This window comes from Hyperolius riggenbachi, chromosome 4 (assembly GCF_040937935.1).
Source record: "Hyperolius riggenbachi isolate aHypRig1 chromosome 4, aHypRig1.pri, whole genome shotgun sequence".
Taxonomy (NCBI): Eukaryota; Metazoa; Chordata; class Amphibia; order Anura; family Hyperoliidae; genus Hyperolius; species Hyperolius riggenbachi.
In genome coordinates this window covers 489,840,207-489,859,987 of record NC_090649.1, presented here as the reverse complement: position 1 = coordinate 489,859,987, position 19,781 = coordinate 489,840,207, and the positions used below count along the sequence as shown (strand labels likewise).

The 19,781-nt window shown below is 43.4% G+C and overlaps 1 long non-coding RNA gene across 1 annotated transcript in view; it reads right to left on the bottom strand.

Moving 5' to 3' along the window:
- The window catches only part of LOC137571026 (uncharacterized), a 36,629-nt gene that overhangs the window by 9,571 nt on the left and 7,277 nt on the right, over positions 1–19,781 (bottom strand). Inside the window, exon 2 of the long non-coding RNA XR_011031288.1 lies at positions 16,373–16,768. This is a non-coding gene — a long non-coding RNA (uncharacterized lncRNA). The remainder of the gene's footprint in view (positions 1–16,372; positions 16,769–19,781) is intronic.

The following is a 19,781-nucleotide window of genomic DNA, read 5'->3' as shown; positions in this document are numbered from 1 at the left end:
AGGGATTGGGGAACTCTGGAATTCAGCTATTAGTGCAGAGCAGGGCGCTGGATGGCTGCGCTGCGGGACCAGAAGAGATGATTTACTTTGACATATGACCTCTTCTCTCTCCAAGTCATGCCGCCCTTCTTATCTTATGTAATTTTATCGCCCTCGGCCGTGGCCTTTCTGGCCTTTCCAGAAATCTGGCCCTGACTATACTTCAGATCAGGTGTATTTGCGGCTACACTTGTTATGGGTGTGAAGATAATGATGGCCACACTTGTTGTATGAACCTTGTGAGATGGGCCCCCAGGCTGTGAAGGGCACCAGGGAAAGGCAAGGGAAGGGGTATAAACTTGGGGGTGGGGGTTAATCAGAGTTTCGCTGGGGCCCCCATGAATTGTAGTAACACCCCTGGCTGGCCGTCTTCCAAGAAGGGATGGGGCTGATTTACTAATGTTTAAATATTTACTAATTGATTTACTAATGTAAAAAATTGCTGTGCACAAGTAGTGCGTTATGTATATGTAAGGTGAGTTACGTACACAATGCGGGCTGCATTTTGTATGCAATGCCCAATATGTTACTAGCGTTAACTCTGATAAGATTGTTGTGCGCTGTGTGCACATTGGTAATATCACCATAAATTAAAGCTGGATTGACAGCCATAAAATCAAATTTCATTTACCCCATTTACCCACTGCTCTGCGTTTATTAACAAGTATAGAACCCGACCCTGCATGGCAAGCATCCCAATATAATTATAAATGTTTCTGCTGCAATAAATCTTATCTCAGTCAGCCTGGTTCTATTCTGGTACATTGCCAGGGAGAGGGAAGCTTTATATCTCCCCTTCTACATTCCTGCTCCTCACTGATTGGCTGAGGGCAGTTCAGTGTGACAGGAGACTGAGAAGGGAAATACGTCTCACCCCTCTGCAGAAGCTGCTGAAATATGAACTATGCTGTGGTCACATGTGTTTACAAAGCAAGCTAGATACACTAGTGCTCTAAACCCACAGCTGAACTCTGGTCCCCTACCTCTCCCTCTAGATTGTAAGCCTTTGGGCAGGGTCTTCCTCCTTTTGTGTCCTACCTGATCATGCACCTCCATTACTGTGCACCCATGCTATGGATCTGAGTGAACCTAACTTGCCTTATCTCCATCGGTATACAGAGGCGCCAGAGTAGAGTAAAACGTTTTAAAAAACGCTTAAAAGGTGTGAGGATCCGCATGGCTGCCTGCGCAGGCAGGCAGCCTTTTGACCGCTGTTCAGGTCTGCATTCTGCAGGTCTCTGGAAGAGAGACCTTTTGTCAGTTGTGCAGCTTGCTGCTGAGGAATTTGCATATGTTTGTCATGCAGATTGCCTAGCCACATCCTTTGTGGGCTTGCTCTATAAAGAGCCATGTTTCCCACAGTAAGTGGCTGGTCATAGGAGTTAGTCCTGTGGAACACTCGCCTGGAGTGTCAGCCTTGCTCTTTGTTTGAAGATTAGCCTAGAGTAATTCCTGGGACTGCACTAGGCAGGTTTCCCTAGTGCAGTTAGGATTGCTTATCTGTTTTGTTTGTCTGTTGCGATTGTCCTGTCCCAGCGGTGGTCGACAGGAAATCGTTCTGTGTGTCTGGGTGCTAACCGGAACAGCGGTTGTTACTGGTAGCCCCTTCTGATCTGTTTCCCTGGATCGCACCAGCCTCTTGCGCTAGTGCTGTGGATCCTTCTGTTCTGCTACTCTGTACTTGGATCGCACTAGCATCTTGCGCTAGTGCTGTGGATCCTTCTGTTCTGCTACTCTGTACTTGGATCGCACTAGCATCTTGCGCTAGTGCTGTGGATCCTTCTGTTCTGTCTGCCTGGATCGCACTCGCCTTGCGCTAGTGCTGTGGATCCTATCTCTCGTTCATTCCTGCTTTCGTGTATCTGTCTTGTCTGCTACGAACGCTTGCTGGAGGCTCGGTGAGGTAACCGTTAAGCAAGCGCTCGCGTCCTCTGTTTCATGTTTGTCTGTCGGTGGTTAGTTAGGCGTGTTTGTCTCTATTGTGCTTATCACGTGGAGACCGCGCATAAACGCGTGCACTGTTGCGAATGAGTGCGGTGTTCGCGTTTAGCTAGCGTTTATTTTCCGTATCTCCTCATTGTATGATTTGCTGTGCCTTTGCTACTCTCGTGCTCTGCCTTGCTGTAACCTTGTGTCACGTCTGGCGATCGCACCTCTCGCGATCGCGTTCCTACTTCATATCTGCTGTGGTGTGTGCACTGTCGCGGGTTGGCGACTAGTTTGGTGCACACACATACAATCTGTCTCTGTGCTCATTCTCAATCGCCTCTCTTGCGATTGCGTTCTGTCCCTTCGTGCAATTCCTGTCTGGCGTGTGTGATAGGGCAGAGGAGCTGTTCCTCTGCACTCCACAGCTCCCCCTGTCGACAGGAATTTTCCCTCTACAGGTGCATTGCACCTTTTGCTGGGTTCCCGCAAATTATACGCTTGTGGAAGATTTCCGCAGTGTCAGCGCACATCTTGTGCGCTGATCACGGAGAGAATTCCACAATCGTTACAAAAGGAGAGGGGGATGTTAAGGTGGACTCACCTCCCTCATACAAAAAAAGAAAACTCACTTGAGTCTCAATAAAACAGAATTGTCAAATAATTTATTCAACTCCACAAATGCAATGCGTTTAACGGGCGTGACCCCGCTTCCTCAGGCAAAAATGGGAGCACAACTCAGTGGGTCAAGCAATAGGTTTGAGCGCCTCTGTGATAACTTGGCTTAGTGCTAGAAAAGAGTACAGAGAGGGAATACGAAGAGATTTCCAAGAAAGTAACTTAAGCAATATCCTGAACACAGGCAAACATTTCACACGTATGTGAGAAAAGATGCTGTTTTTAGAGAGGGGAAGAGGGCTGGGGGAGGAGGGACGCAATTTCAGTGTTTGCCATAGGCTCTATACCACCCAGATACGCCCCTGATCAAACCAATCCACACTTAGGCTTCAATTCGCAACTATTACCGCACAGAGAATTTAAATTACAGACTGAGATAAATGAGTGAGATAAATTACCGTCTTGTGCAGTAAATACCTCAAGAAATTGCAAATCACAAAGATTAACGCATTCGAGAAATCAAGCAAAAGTGTTCAGTATTTTTCTCCAGCTCTGACCAGCTGATAACTCACTCTCGCTATGCAGTAACATTGACAGATGTGGTAGATAGCCAATAGGGAGAGCCGGTCCTACAAGGGCCGAGGTCCTCACACATTTTTGACACAGCTCAAATGAATGGATGGGTCTGAATTAGGAAAGGTGCTGTCCATCAGGTAGAACACATTCCTCTCTTTCTCAGTCCATCCTAAACACTGACTAACCAGCAAGCTCATGGTGACCCAGAACTCATTGGAGTGTGTGAGGGACTACAATGGTCCTAAAAGCCCCCTTACTAAGATGTTAAGAAAAACAAGAGTTTGCTTTCCTAAAACAGAAAGAATTTGCGATAATTCAGGTTGGAGTGAGCTTGAGATGTCTCCCAGGCACCACTGCTGAATATATGCAAATTAACCATTCTACCCTTAGAAGCTAAACACACCTCCAGAACTGCTGGAATGCAATGATGTGTCAGCTTGTTAATTTGTACAGAGCCATAATAATCCAACATGCATACAGACTGTTTCAGATTGTTTGATCCTCATCAGTGCATGGCATGGATTAATTTGGCTCTATGGAGTAGGGCTTGTGAATCCGAGAGGCACAGACTAACCAGCAAGCTCATGGTGACCCAGAACTCATTGGAGTGTGTAAGGGACTACACTGGCATGGATCTGGCCCTCCAGGCCTGGCGTGCCACACCTGTGATCTAGCAGTTCATGAATGGCAGAAGTGCCATCTACTAACCTCTACCTGTAGCTCCTAATGACTTTCCGACATCCTCCGTGTATGGCTCCCGCGAGTCACCTGACCTGCGTTGGGTCACATGTCATGCCAGGAGCCGTGCATGGACACCAAAAGCTGCTAGGAGCTACAGGAAGGTTAGAAAACGTCGCTGGAGGCTTGGTGAGTATTTTATGGCATGCAAACCCCCTCAAAAAACCCAAAGCACAGTCCACGTTATCTCTCAGGCATGCCGGTTAGTTGAGACTTCTGGACGCCTGAGTTCCTGATAATGGGGACTTTGCTGTACCCCTTTTAGTCCTCAGCAAGCAGAAATGTGTTAAAAATAAGGTAAGAAAAATAATAGCAAGCCTCAGTTAATCCATGACTGCTTATTTTACTTTGAGTGTTTGCTCGCTATATGAAAAGCAAGTTAAGTTTGGTGCATCAGTGCCGATGTTAAAGTGGACCTGAACTCTTGCACAGGACAGAAGGAAAACACAGAGAAATGCACCCTGTATGTATTTAGAGAGTTTAGCCTGTCTAACTCCCCCTCATCTGTGACTAATCACAACTTGTAATTAGATCTTTCCCATGAGTTAGCTTACTGCCACGGCAGATAAGCTCATTTGAAAGCACAGAGTGCTAACAAGAGGTCTGCTTCCATGAAAGCAGGAAGTAGACACTGCAGATTTATTGCATGATTTGTATCAGCTGTAACAAAGAAATGTTTTTCTTTAAAGGTTATTATACTGTTGCTTATCTTTTTACAGCAGAAGTTCTAAGTTCAGGTTCCGATTTAAAGCGGTATTTAGCTCTGATATAATATTCAATAAAAATGTGTTTGCCTTTTTTTTATATCCCATACAGTTATCCTATTTGCTTTTGTGCATTAGTATTATTATTCATTTAAAAATGACAAGTTCCCAAAGTACAGTTTTTTTTGCTCTGAAAGCTGCCTTTGCATTTTTATTCATAACTGGCGTATTTATATTGTACCCAGTAATGATTTCTGAGCAGTGTATCAGTTCTGGACACATTAGAAAAGGTTTCTGCACACAGTCAGGGAATGTTTACATTCCTCTCTGCTACAAGTAAGTAAACACAAGATAATGTTATCACCAGTTCGGATGCAGATCTCCCTGCAGGAAGCTTTCTATTGAAAAAGTAAGTCCTGTGTTTTAACCCTTTGAATGCGGTTCTGCTAAAAAAAAAAAATTGTGTTAGTATATTATATGCTGTAAATAATCTTTTAGAGCAAAGAAGAAATGCTGGATTTTATACCACTTTAAGATGCTTACATTAATCTGATCTAGTTTCTCAAAAGAATGTTAAAAAGACTTCCCTTTTCCCTTTAAAGCGTTATTGTCACCATAAAAATCTAATTTCAACGGCAACTGGTCTGAGTGTATTAAGTGATAAAGATGCTAATCCTGCATTCAAAACTTTCAAAACCTTTTCTGCTGTTATGGTATGGAGTTATCACATACCTTAGGAGCACTGGCCCTTTAGTAGTCCGTGCCAAACAGATGCATGCTGGGTGTTCTTTTTATCTATAATATATTCTTCCTCCTCCCTTTATTTCCCTACCTTGCTGCTTATCTGAAACACGATCCTCTGCTCACTTGTGTTTACAAGCAAGGCTGAGGTGACTCAGCGATTGGAGGAGAAAAGAAAAAAAGTAAAGGGCAGAAATGATATCAGGATTTAGCCTAAACTGTGGGCAAAAGACATGGTTCCCACCAGGAACAGAATTCTCTTAATTTATTATATAAAATTCACTGAAATCAAACATGGGCAGTACAATACATGTGTTATGTGAGTAGTATTTATCTACTTATTTTTGTGTTTTTTTCCCTGGCATGGTATGGCTAATCCTACTGCTTTAAGAAAAATGTTTTTTTTTCTAAAATTCAGTTTTTTTTTTTATTTGGGTAATGAACAAACCATCTGAGGTTGGAGAACGAGGCTGCACGAGAGAAGAAAGATCGGTTATTAGATCCGTAATATACACGGCTGTGTTTGTAAATCCGTCTTTCCAGGTACGCTGGCTGAGATTTTATCTGCGGCGGATTCCTCAGACGCGGGAGCTGAAATGTATTACAGGGAGCCGTAATGAGGTAACGTCTCATCAGTGGCGTTCTTACGCAGGGATGAGTGACTAGGCCCCCCCCCCCCCCCAACAACTGCTCCATCCTTTTATAAAGCGCCAAACACATTAACCATGTTGTGCTCCGGTACGGCGGGCACTGACCTCACATGACTCGCTGGCTTCTCCCGTTTGGAACAGTCACTGTTTATGTCCATTTATATCACTAACTCATGGAAATTGTGTCTTTTACCGTAGGACTATTTCTGTATATGAGAAAAAAAAATGTAAAAATATACATTGACTTGCGGTGTCAACGGAGAGCGTTCTGGCATAAATTAACCCAGGGCGTCGGTTTGCCAACGTTAGGCCACAAATTGACTGTCTGTCACCAGCAGGGGGGTAGCTGGGAAGGGAACTTATTAAGTAGTGAGAAATCATTCATAGGCGCTATTTTTTAGGAGCATTTTTTTTTTCATTTTGTAAGTATCTTTTTCCTTATATGTTTATTCCATTACAAAAATCAGTCCTTGAAATAAGACATTCTGTATTAAAAAAAAAAATGCTTAGGCCCCGTTCACATTGCACGCGTTTCCAGCCGTGTTTTGGAAACGCGTGTGGGAGGCCGACACGCATGACATCAGACAGTGCATAGAGTGCACTGTCTGATGTTCACACTGCATGCGTTCCGGACCTGTGCGCTCCGGGAACGCATGCTGCACGCATTTTTGGTAAAAACGTGTCGCTGTCCCATTCACTTTTCAGTGATGGGATCAGCCACGCAACGCACACAAGCGCGGATGGCGTGCGTTCGCATGCGTTGCGTTCCGCACGTATGGCCATCCGTGTTTGTGATGTGAACGGGGCCTTAAAGCATACCGGCTAGAAGGACTTGCTGAAGCTGCACCACACCTCTCACAACCTCAGATCAGCAGATTCCATAAACTTGGTCGCTCCCAGAGTGCACCTCAAAATCTCAGACGCGACTTCCTGTTTATACAGGAAGTCGCGTCAGACACTAGAGGGAGAAACATCCACGCTGGAGCACACGGAAGGTATGTATCTGCTGCTGCCCGCCGCCTGCATACACAAACTATTCAACGCTGGAGGGGGGCGCAGAGGGGAGAGCCCGAAGTGCGGGGGGGGGGGGGGGGCAGGGGCTTCAGGCCCTATTGTTATGCCATTGGATAGAGCCCAAATTGCAATAAAAAAACAGCGTAATTCGGCTGGCAGGTGAATTACAACTTACCCCACAGTCCGCAGCAACCTGGAGGGGGAATACAAATAATTAATGTCGCCAGACTTTTGCAGGGGCAGGGAAAGCCTAATTTGATTTTACCCTGTGCCCAATTTTTCCGGTGCCTTAATTATGTGAAAACATTAATAATGACTGTATGTAGTGTGCTAATTTACAAACTTAGTTGGAATATTGTATTGTAAAGCATATTATTCAAGAAGCGATCAGGACACACTGTAACTACTTTATTTCATTAGAAGCTCAGCTTACATTGTACATACTGGCTTTCATTCATAGAGTGTTACTGAATGTATCACTGCACGTTCGGTAACAATTTCAGCTCGGTAACTCAAAAGCAGAATTCACAGAAAAGTATAAAACAAGTTTACGACCATTCGGGAAATTGTCAATACATTTTCAGTAAATGTGCGGTAGGAATGCGGTATGAAATGGGTAAATTTTGACAGAAATTAAATTCACAGAGGAAAAAAAGAGAGTGAAATTAAGAGCAGTTTATCATATATATATATATATATATATATATATATATATATATATATATATATATATATATATATATATATATATATATATATATATATTACTTATTACATGTGTCTGCCTACTACTACACAGAAAAACACCGACCAAATTCAGAATTACTGCATAACTATCGCATAACTACCGAACGTTTCCCGAACTAAATGTTTTATACCTCCTATCCAACACTCCTCTCATTTGGTAGAAAAATGATGAATTGCTCTAAAAATGTTAAAATACCTACTGTATATTCTGGCGTATAAGACTACTTTTTAACTCTTGAAAATCATCTGAAAAGTCAGGGGTCGTCTTATAAGCCGGGTGTCATGGATGCCGGGTGATATGCCCTGTCCTGTTACTGACTCTCAGATCTCGCTGCTGAGGACTGTAGTGAAGCGGGGCACATATGCGAGATCTGAGAGGCAGAGAAGGAGGTAAATAGGATACAAGGGCGTGGCTAGACGGGTGAAAGAGGCGTGTGTTATGGGCACAGCGCGATCTGTTCTCCCATACCGCTCCGATAAACAGGGAGACAAGGAGAGCTGAGCAATCCACTTAGGGAGAGCTGACCAATCCAACCAGCCAATCACCTGTATACTGTTACATAGTGGGTACCACATACAATACTGCACTAGTATCTGTTGCATAGCACCAGTATATGATGTCTTTTTAATTTTTATTTGGTGTGCGTTGGAAGAGGGGTAGTCTTATACGGTGAGTATATCCTAAACGCTATATTTAAACTGGAAAGGTTGGGGAGTCGTCTTATACGCCAGAATATACAGTACTTTTTTTTTTGTACTACTGCACTTTATTCTGTGATTTGAAGCCACTGGGGTTGTCATGCCTGTATCTTCATAAAGCCAACCTGAAGTGAAATTAAACTTATGAGATCAGTGATTGAGTCTGCAGCAGTAATCCTAAGTACAACTTTCCCTGGAGTCCAATATTCTTATTTTGGGTTTAAGGTCTGAAAGTCTGAAGTCTTGGCCATGTTTATCATCCCACTTATTCGCTCATCTCCCACACAGAGGACTGATGACCACACTATCCCAGGTTTGCACAGCCACACAGGGTATTTGTGGCTTCTAATTAGTTTTCCGAAGAATTGCTGCTGCAGTTCAACTGTAGATATAAATTGTCAGTGAATTAACTTTTGCAATAAAAATAAATAAGCAACACAGACACGTTCTAAGCAGGACAGGGGCTATCTACGTTCACGTGTTTATCTGATAATGCTCCCAGTCACTTCAGGTACCCTTTAAGAAGGGTTTATATAAATAATGCAGGTATTTTGCATTATTAATCAAGGGCCCCATTTTATTACATTTTAAGCACGCTTAAAGGATTCCTGACCTCAGGCTAAGCTACCTAAAATAAGCACAGAGGTACGTTCATTCTGCATCCACGTACCTCTGTGCATTGTCCGTTCCCCTCCTTGTTACCTCTAGTGCCTGCAATCACTCCTTGAAAAATGTGACTTTTGGCTATTGTCAGGTTTTCAGACAGGAAGAGGCGGGCTTGCTGGGATGTTCTTTCCTATCACCCTCCCATTTCCTCCTTTTTCCCGCCCCATTCACTCTCTTTAAGAGGAGCAAATGGAAAGGTGATAGAAGGGAATATTGCAGCAAGCCAGCCTCTTCCTGTCTGAAAATCTGACTGTAGCTTAAAGTGAACCGAGCATCATTTTTAACACCCAGGGCAGCTCTATAGCAAATTAAAAATGCATTCTAAAAATGTGGTTTATTATTAAAATTTAACTTATTTTTTTACATCTAAGGGTTAAATTAGCCACTTTGTCCGTCCGCAAAGGACCTGAGGTCCCTGAGCAGGAGATGGTGGAGGACAGATAAGAAATCACCTCTTTAGACTTAATTGACCACAAACAAACCCCCATTGTACTTCAAACAGAAAACATCAGTTACAGTTGAAGAATTTCACACCTAGCCTGGATAATTGCAGTTGTAAAATAGCAGGGGAGTGAGCTTCTGAACAATGGCAGCCCTTGCAGCTATTTGAAGCCAAGAGCTGCTTGGACCCCTTTAAAGGGAACTGAGCACATTCTCTTTCACTGGAATCTCTCCTGGCACAGAAGCTGCCATGTTCCCCCCTCCCCTTCTCACATTCATTATTTACAGAAGTCAGAGATGCTATCTTGACACATTGACACACACAATGTCTTTGAAGAAACAGTCCTAATTACTAACCCCCTTTGTTGATGAAAAGGCATTGTTTACCTATTGGTAATTAGCTCAATAAAACAATTAGGTTCCTGAAAGCTCTGCAGATGGGGACAGTCGGGCAGGCCTGCTGAAACAGGCTAATAAAAGTACTTTGAATGTAAAATACACTCTGTATTTTAAGCTATAAAACAAAGCAGAAATGATGACCCTTTGAACTTTCCTGCAGTAAAACCTTATCTCAAGCTGCCTCTCACTGTTTCTTGGCTGTTTAAGTGCTTCTAAAAACAGGACTGTATTCCACCCAAGTTGAGCCAAAGAATTCAGAGAAGCTCTTTTGCATAGATGACAACTGAAGATTTTTTTTAACTCTTCCTGTACTGGAAAACAATATGAGGTTCTTTTCTTTGCTACTAATGTTCTGTGCTGTGCTACACATACAATTTATTATCTCATACGTTTATTTCCGCTTCAGGTTTGCGTTAAAGTCAAATTATTTGACGAATGATAAGGAGTTACTATGGGAAGCCGGGGTAACAGGCAAGGCACAGAGGTATGTGGATCCAGCATGAGTGCACCTCTGTGCTTAGCTTAGCTAGCTTTGCCTCTATCCAGGTGTGCTGATCTCTTGCACAGGACAGAGAGAAAACATAGAGAAATGCACCCTGTATGTATTTAGAGAGTTTAGCCTGACTAATTCCCCCTCATCTGTGACTAATCACCACTGTAATTTGATCTCTGTGTCAGCTCAGGAATCTCATCTGCCATGGCAGAGCAGCTAATTGGCAAACACAGGATGTTAACCCTATGTCTGCTGCCATGAAAGCAGGAAGTAGCCACACTGCAGATTTATTGCAGGGTTTGTATCAGCTGTAACAAAGAATTTTTTTTCTTTAAAGGTTATTATGCTGTTGTTTATCTTTTAGAGCAGAGAGGACGTTCTGAGTTCAGGTCCGCTTCAAAGAGAAGTATGCACTAACCCTTTAAATCTGAAGTGAAAATGAACTTAGGATATAATGATTTGTATGTCTAGTACAGCTAAGAAATTGAACATTAGCAGCACAGATATTGTTTCCAGCTCAGGAAGAGTTAAGAAACTTCAGTCGTTATCTATGCAAAAGAGCCTCTCTGAGCTCACCAAAGTGCAAAGTTGGAGAGAGCTCTGTTTTCTGAAGCTTTTATCTCAACTGCCTCTCACTGTATCTTGTTTGTGTAAGATTTTACTACAGAGGAAAGCTGAAAAGGTCGTTAGCTCTGCTCTGTAAAATTATTTAAAATGCTGAGTAGTTTGTAAACTGCAAATATTAGAGAATGATGCAATGTTATATAGATTAAAAAAAACAATATCACTGAAAATAAAATATGAGACTATTTTCTTTGCTACTAATATTCTATTAATTATCCATACTACACGGTGGCAGCACGGTGGTGTAGTGGTTAGCACTCTCGCCTTGCATCACAAGGTTTGAATCTTAGCCAGGTCAACATCTGCAAGGAGTTTGGATGTTCTCCCTGTGTCTGCGTGGGTTTCCTATGGGCACTCCGCCTTCCTCCCACATCCCCAAAAAATCCCATACAGATAAGTTAATTGGCGTCCCCCTTAAAATTGTCCCTAGACTATGATACATACACTACACAATATAGACATATGACTATGTTAGGGACTAGATTGTGAGCTCCTCCAAGGGACAGGTAGTGACAAGACTATATATACTCTGTACAGTGCTACGGAAGATGTCGGCGCTATATAAATACTAAATAATAATAATACACATGCAATTCATTATATCATAAGTTTTCTTTTTCTTCATTGTCACTTTAAATGTTGATAGAGTATTTGTTTCTCTCCAGCTGTTTTTATTTTCTTTTGGGTAAAGCAGTCAATAAAATTGGAAGCAATTGAAACGTACAGTCGTGTTTGTTAGCGGTAAACAATAATAGATTTCAGAGAGAGTATAACTGTCTTTGAAAGGTGTCAATTGACATAATCAGTAGGTTGCAGCTGAGAATAGATAAATCAATTGTAATCTGAAAAGCTGAGCTGCTGGCAGGTAAATTACACGAACTGCAGAAGGCAAAGAAACGTTAACCCGGTACGACAGCGTAATGGTTTAGGGTTTCAGAACTCCCTGAGACTCCTGACTTCTGATCTGTTTTCAAGTCGATTTACTTGCCAACTACCTACAGCTCTGTTGTGTTTCACATTTTCACTCTCGGCCCCGCAGACCGCGAGCCAACTTCTCGGTAATAAAATCTTGTACCTACATTCACGATAATCTGATTTGCATATCTGCGAGTGCGGCGTAACTGCATTAGAAGTATAGGGTTTCCGCCTTAATGCATGTAATTATTAGCATATGCAACACACTTCAATCCAACAAATTTCCTTTCAAGCGCACAATTCATGCTAACCAATCAAATCCTATCGTTCTTGGCGAGCCGCTCCATGAGTCTCCGTTTATGGAAACGGCGTCCAAACATGCTTCTGCTGATCCTTTGTATATACAGCATTTCATATGTGCCTGTTCGCGAAGTGTATCCTTAAAGAACCACTATGGCAAAAAAAGTAGGCAGTTAAAATCTGATAGAACTGACAGGTTTTGGGCCAGTCCATCTCCTCATGGGGGATTCTCAGGGTTTTCTGTGTTTTCAACAGCATTTCCTGAACAGCAGTTTAACTGCCAAAATAGTAATGCTGGGTACACATGGTACAATTTTCTGCTCAATAGATGGATCTGATAGATAATATCCGGCATGTCCGATATTCCTTCCGATTCTGCGCTCGATTTCCCATAGAAGTGAATGGAAATAGATAAGAAAAACAATCGAAGATAAGAGAATCTAGCACAGAATTGAGTGCAGGATCGAGCGGAAAAAAAAAAGATCAGGTGGGAAAATCGAGTGGAAAAACGTAATGTGTGTACCCAGCATAAGATACCAGCCAGCCAGCCTCCCTACTCACTTGCACACTATTTTGTCAGTTAGACATTGCAACTGCTGTTCAGGAAATGCTGTTGAAAACAAAGAAAACCCTGAGAATCCCTCATTAGGAGATGGACTGGCCCAAAACCTGTTGGTTCTGTCAGATTTTAACTGCCTACTTTTTTCGCAATAGTGGTCCTTTAAAATTAATTGAAGTTGCACTATTGTGGAAAAAAAAAGTTTTAAATAATAATTCTTTGGCACATATGCAATTAGTTTTTCTACTGCGTTTTCTCCTAGGAGATAATTTTTCATCTCCTATTTAGAGTAACTTTCAGCACTTTGCAATTGAAAAAATACCTAAAAGTAGACGAAAAATCCTTAAAGAAAAATTGCTTAGACATGTATCACAGTATGGCAAAGTGCTCATTATCCGGACCGGAAGTCTCAACTAACCGGCATGCCTGAGGGGATAACAGAGGCTGTGCTTTGGGGTGTTTTTTTTTAGGCAGGAAACATTCCTCTGTGCCCCATCTGCCACCCTGACGCACCGCCACGGGTTCTCTTTAAGCTTTAAAATAATTAAAGTGGATCCGAGATGAAAAACTAACTATAACAAGTAACTTGTCTATATATCTTATCTAAAGTTTACACAGCAAATCTAGCTGCAAACAGCTTTAATAGAAAATGATTATTTCTTCCTGTGATACAATGATAGCAGCCATGTTTGTAAACATTACACAGAGGCAAGCTTATCTGCATCTTCAGCACTCAGCCTGTGAAAAAAAAACTAATCCCTCCTCCCCTCTGCCTCTGAAATCAATGGCTAGTAACACCTCCCCCTCCTCCTGCCCAGACTGAGCTCCCATGAGCCCTTGCTACTGCCAAGGCTCTCTGAAAACCCGTGGGTGTGGTTAAGTTAGTTTATAGGGAATTAGAGTATTAGAACAAAAACAAAAAAGTATTTGGCCTGATGAATGCCCTATAAACAATAGGAAAGGAACACAATTATGCAATGAGTAAAAGTTCACCTCGGATCCACTTTAAAGGGGAACTGAAGTAAGAGGTATATGGAGGCTGTCATGTTTATTTCCTTTTAATCAATACCAGTTGCCTGGCAGCCCTGCTGGTCTATTTCTCTGCAGTAGTATCTGATTAAAACCAGAAACAAGCATGCAGCTAGTCTTGTCAGATCAGACTTATAAGTCTGAACCACTGAAACACCTGATCTGCTGCATGCTTGTTCAGGGGCTATGGCTAATAGTATTAGAGGCAGAGGATCAGCAGGGCTGCCAGGCAACTGGTATTGTCTAAAAGGAAATAAACATGACAGCCTCCATATACCTCTCTCTCCAGTTCCCCTTTAAGTACATCGGGGTTGATTCACTATAACAAATAGCGTGTCTTATCAGAGTTAACATGCCTCATCAGATTTAACATGCCTTATCATAGTAACACATGCCTTGCCAGGTTTAACATGCCTTATCAGAGTAGCACATGCCTTATCAGAATTAACTTGCCTTAGCAGGACAACACATGCCTTATCAGAGTTAACGGCCTTGATCACTAAGACAAATAACATGCCTTGTGAAAGTTAAGGTGCCTTACCAGAGTAGTGTAGCGATCGCTACGAACTTTTGCCTGCTAATTGGCAATGATGAGAGCTCCACTCGTCCTGCCCTGAGCCCCTGCGGGTCCAATCACTTTTACGCTAGGTACACACCATACAATTTTGTGTTAGATAGATGGTTTGATAGCTAATTTCTGACATGTCCGATCTAATTTTCGATTGTTTTTCTGATCGATTTCTTAAAGAAGTGAATGTAAATAGATACAAAAAGATAACAGAATCGAATCAGAAATTGATAGGAAAATCGTATCAGAAATTGTGTGTACCCAGCAGAAAGGACATTATCCCCGCCTTTTGATTGGCCCAATAGGCTGCCTGTCACGTTTCCTGTCAAGTGACAGGCAGCCTATCGGGCCAATGACAGTGCGGGGATAATGTCCAGAAGGCTTGGTGCACACTTAGCAGAAATGCAAGCGTTGCGGAAAACGCTGAGTTTTTGCCGCTAATGGAAGTCTATGGACCGCAAGAAAAAATGCATATCAAAAACGCATAGGCGTTTTCATTGCCTGCATTTTCAAAAACGCTGGTTTTGTTGCATAATCTTCAAAAACACATCAAAAGCACACATAAGGAAAGTCAAGGGAAACGCAATGGTATGCGTCTTCCAATACGTTTTTCTATACATTTTTGATTAAAAAAAAATAGTTTTCTGATGTATTTCTGCTTCCTGTTGTCTTACTAGTGACTTGCATAAAACGCAAAAGAAAAACGCACGAAAAATGCATACAAAACGCATATGCATTTTGTATATGTGAAACGCAAACGCATTGAAACGCATGCAAAACGCTTGAAAAATGCATTTGCGGTAAAAATTCTAACTTAAATGCACCAAAAACGCACCAAAAACGCACACAACATAAAAAAAAAAAAAACCATGACATAAAACACAGCCATTCATTTTATGTTATGTGTTCACTTACCCGAAAAGTGATTGGACCCGCAGGGGCTCAGGGCAGGACGAGTGGAGTTCTCGCCATTGGCAATTAGCAGGCATAAGTTCTTAGCGCTCGCTATGCTACTCTGATAAGGCATGCTAACTCTGATAAGACATGCTATTTATTGTAGTGAATCAACCCTGTTAATTCTTATAAGGCATGTTAATTCTGATAAGGCATGCTAAGTCTGATAAGGCATGCTAAGTCTGATAAGGCATGTTAACTCTGATAAGGCACAGTATTTGTTATAGTGAATCAACACCTTTGTCTTTATAAAATATTAGAGTTTATACAATGCATCCAGTCAAAAACAAAACAAAAGAAAAACAAAAAAAAGCAACAATTGTCAGACTAAGGCTGCTTTCACAGTGGGACGTTACAGGCGCACGTTAGAGCAGCCTGGAACGCACCCCACCGCACAGCAGTGAAAAATCAATGGGCTGTTCACAGTACCCACGTTGCGTTACAGTGTAACGCTGCGCCATAATATAACATACTGCATGCAGTACTTTGTAAGCGGCAGAGCCGCGTTAGACTGTTTGCACATGCTCAGTAGTGTTGGGGAGGAGCGGAAAGCGGCCGGGCACATGGCTAATTAATATTCACTGCACTCAGTGACGTGCAGTGTTTACTTCCTGGAATGGCCGCTCTGTGCGGCGATTGGCCGGGTGGGACCACGTGATGCCGCATGCGTCCAAGAGTACGCATCACGGCATCACGGACGCCAGAGTGAGCTGCACAACGCGTCTCACTCTGACGTCCAAAGCAGAGAGCACCAGGCGTTGCGTTAGGGGCACGTTATGCGACCATAACGTCCCCTAAAACGCAACGTCCTGGTGTGAAACCAGCCTAAAAGCAAAAACCGTGAGGAACTCAAAATGTGGAACAAAAGGATTTGTTGAATTGTGGTCAAACGGAGAGAAAAAAATAAGGCTTGCTAAAAGTGATAGCTAGAATAAACTTCAAAAACATTGTCACATAATGCAGTTTACTCACCTCATTTTTTACGGCGGTTATTCTTTTCCAGTGAAACCATATATAGACTATTCTGGGATGGCGATTATTGAAGTGTATTCTTTGGACGTAACGTCCGTCCTCGTTGCCAAGTGGATTAAATGCCTCCTGGATTTTACATCTTTTATGATCCAGCCAGGTTCCAAGTTTGTGAAATCATCCTCTGAATGAACTTTGTGGTAGCAACTGTTTCTATATGATGGAATGGATGCTGCTGAATAGTTTAGTGGTCTTCCCATCACGTGTAGGTGGAGGTGTCCATAGGAACATTAAAACCTGGCCGGTTGTTTTTCCATAAACTACGTGCCAACATGACAGATTGAAATGTCTTCCTTTTGTGGGGTTTTCTTTTTACATTTTTTTTGTATTTTTTTCATGCTGAAGGGAAAAAAAAAAAAAGTTTGTCAGGTTCATGTTAATAACATCTGAAAAATTATTCCCTTTCTTCCCTGAATATAATTTTATGTTCTGTAATGCTTTGGATTTGTGGAAGACCATTTTCGGGGTGATTGGAAAAACAGCAATCCATGGAGCGTAGCCATTCGACTGTTTTTCTGGCTTTTTTGTCCTGTGAAGTCAGAGAGTTCACTGGTTGTTGACATGTGATGTCACTTGCTTAGGAGAACTCATGGAGAAGCATGTGATCAGTTTGATCAGCTGATAGATTTGTAAGGTTCTGATTTGCTGTGAAACTTCCTGGTTTAGCACATGATCATAACCAGCAAATCAGAACCTTACAGATCTATCAGCTGATCAAACTGATCACATGCTTCTCCATGAGTTCCCCTATGCATTACCATCCCTAGTTACACGTGCTATTAACCGTGCGGAGACATGTTTGAGGTACAAATTATTCTATCTTTACTACTTGTACAGGAGAGAGCGTTCCTTCAGCTCTGCCCCCTGCTGCTTGATTGGAGGATCGCTCCTTCAGCTCTGCCCACTGCCTCCTTTCCTTTCTGTTTTTGCAGGAGATTGCATGCACCGATGCGCGCACATCTCCGCTCCGTCATCAGTCTCCCAGCGGCGGTCGCCACTAAGAGACTGTTAGACAGCAAAACCTCCAGCTATTTACAATGTACAACGCTGTGATCTAAGGCACAGGAGCGATCGGCTGTCATAGGCTGATGCCTATGACAGCCGATCGCGGTGATTGGCTGTTGGGGGGAGGGAGGGCCGGGAATTAAAAAAAAAAAAAAAAGTCACATTTATAAAAAAAAAAAAAACAAATGCACATAAATAAATAAATATGGTGAAAATGTGGTGGCAGAGATCACAGCCCACCAACAGAAAGCTCTGTTGGTGGGCAGAAAAGGGGGGGGGGAATCACTTGTATGGTGAGTTGTACGGCCCTGCAGATAGCCCTTAGGCTACTTTCCCACTAAGACGTTGCGTTAGGTGCTACGTTAACGTCGCATAACGTGCACCTAACGCAATGCATAGTGGGGTTGTAGCTGGACGTTACATTGAGCCGCGTTAAGCGGCTCTTCACACGTCCTGTGATGCGTACTCTTGGACGCATGCGGCATCACGTGGTCCCGCCAGCTAATCACCGCACAGAGCGGCGCTCCAGGAAGTAAACACTACAGTCCCACCATGAGTCACCACAGTGCAGTGGATATTAATTAGCCATGTGGCTGGCCGAGGAGGAGGAGAGAAGACCTCCTTCTCCAACATTACTGAGCATGTGCAAAAAGTCTAACGTGGCTTAGCCGCGCATAACGCACAGCATGCAGCACATTCAACTGACGTGCAGCGTTACACTGTAACGCAACGTGGGCACTGTGAACAGCCCATTGATTTTTCATTACTGTGCGGTGGGCTGCGTTACAGGCTGCTCTAACGTGCGCCTGTAACGTCCCACTGTGAAAGCAGCCTTAAAGTTGCAGTGGCCTAAATTGTAAAAAATAGCTTGGTCACTAGGCGGGGTGAAAGCCTACGATTCTCAAGTGGTTAAACTAGTGTTCTCCTGCGCTGATGCCCGCCGATGGACATTCCATTCCTCCGCCAATCATGCAGATGCAGCCGGAGGAACAGATGCGGAGGGACTTGCGGCCGCTGATCATCTAAAGGGCTGAGTGCCTACAGGGCAGACATCCAAACCGCGGCAGACATCCAAACCGTGGCAGACACCGGCTGGCTGCAATGCCCCATCACCGCTCCATCATCACCGATATGCTGTCCGGTCACTCCAATCAGGAGGCAGAGGGCGGAGCTGAAAGTGGACCTGAACTCTTGCACAGGACAGAAGGAAACATAGAGAAATGCACCCTGTGTGTATTTAGAGAATCAGAATCTTTATTTCGCCAAGTGCGACCGAAGTCGTACTCGGAATTGGTTGTGGTTCACCTGGCATTGGCAATAGAACAAGACAGAATTGACGCTAAGACAACAATCAAAGACAGAATTGGCGGTAAGACGAACACCGTGAAAAACAAGCAAAAGACAGGCAAGCAGTACACAAGAAAATAGTCGCTGCTGTACAACATGCAATTTGCCCCTGAATAGTCCGCACCAGGGAGTGGATTCGTCTAGCCCCGGGGATGCATAACATCACGCAGCGCCTGGAATTGAGTTGTTCTTAGAAGTGTATCAGGGTGGTGGCTGGGTTATTCAGGAATGGGCTCCCGTGTACCCCATCCTAGAGTCTTTGAGCTGCGTGGGGCAAGAGTGCCCCTCGAGTGGCAGGAGTTAAGCAGGAGGGCTGCTTGAGGAAAATGGTGTCCCTTCGCCTGTTGGTTTTTGGGCGGATGGTTCTGAAGCGACGGCCCGATGAAAGGAGCTTGAAGAAACGGAAGCCTGGGTGGGAGGGGTCCAGGGAGATCTTGTCAGCCCTTTTCCTCAGTCTAGCGGTATAGAGGAGGTCTAGGGGTGGCAGAGGGGAGCCGATAACCCTTTCTGCAGAGCTGATGACTCTTTGAAGTTTATACTTATCCCTGGCAGTTGTTCCTGCATACCACACTGTAATGGCGGAGCAAAGGCTGGCTTCAATAGTGGCAGTGTAGAAACTGGACAGCAGTTTCCGTGGCATACCACATTTTTTCAGTTGGCGTAGGAAGAAGTCTCTGCTGAGCCTTCTTCTGGATTTTGGAGGTGTTCTGCCCCCACTTTAAGTCACTTGTCAGTGTTGTTCCAAGGAACCTAACACTAGATTCCATGGACACCTCAGCCTCGTTGATGAGGACTGGTTGTGGCGTGGGTGGGTGTCTCCTGAAGCCCAAGATTAGTTTCACTGTTTTGGCTGCATTTAGAACAAGATTTTTGGCCTCACACCATCTACAGATTTTCTTGATCTTGCTGTGATAGTCGTATTCCCCCTCCCTGTCAATGAGCCCGATGATGGTAGTGTCATCTGCGAATTTGATGACCTTTACGGAGTCAGTGGATGATG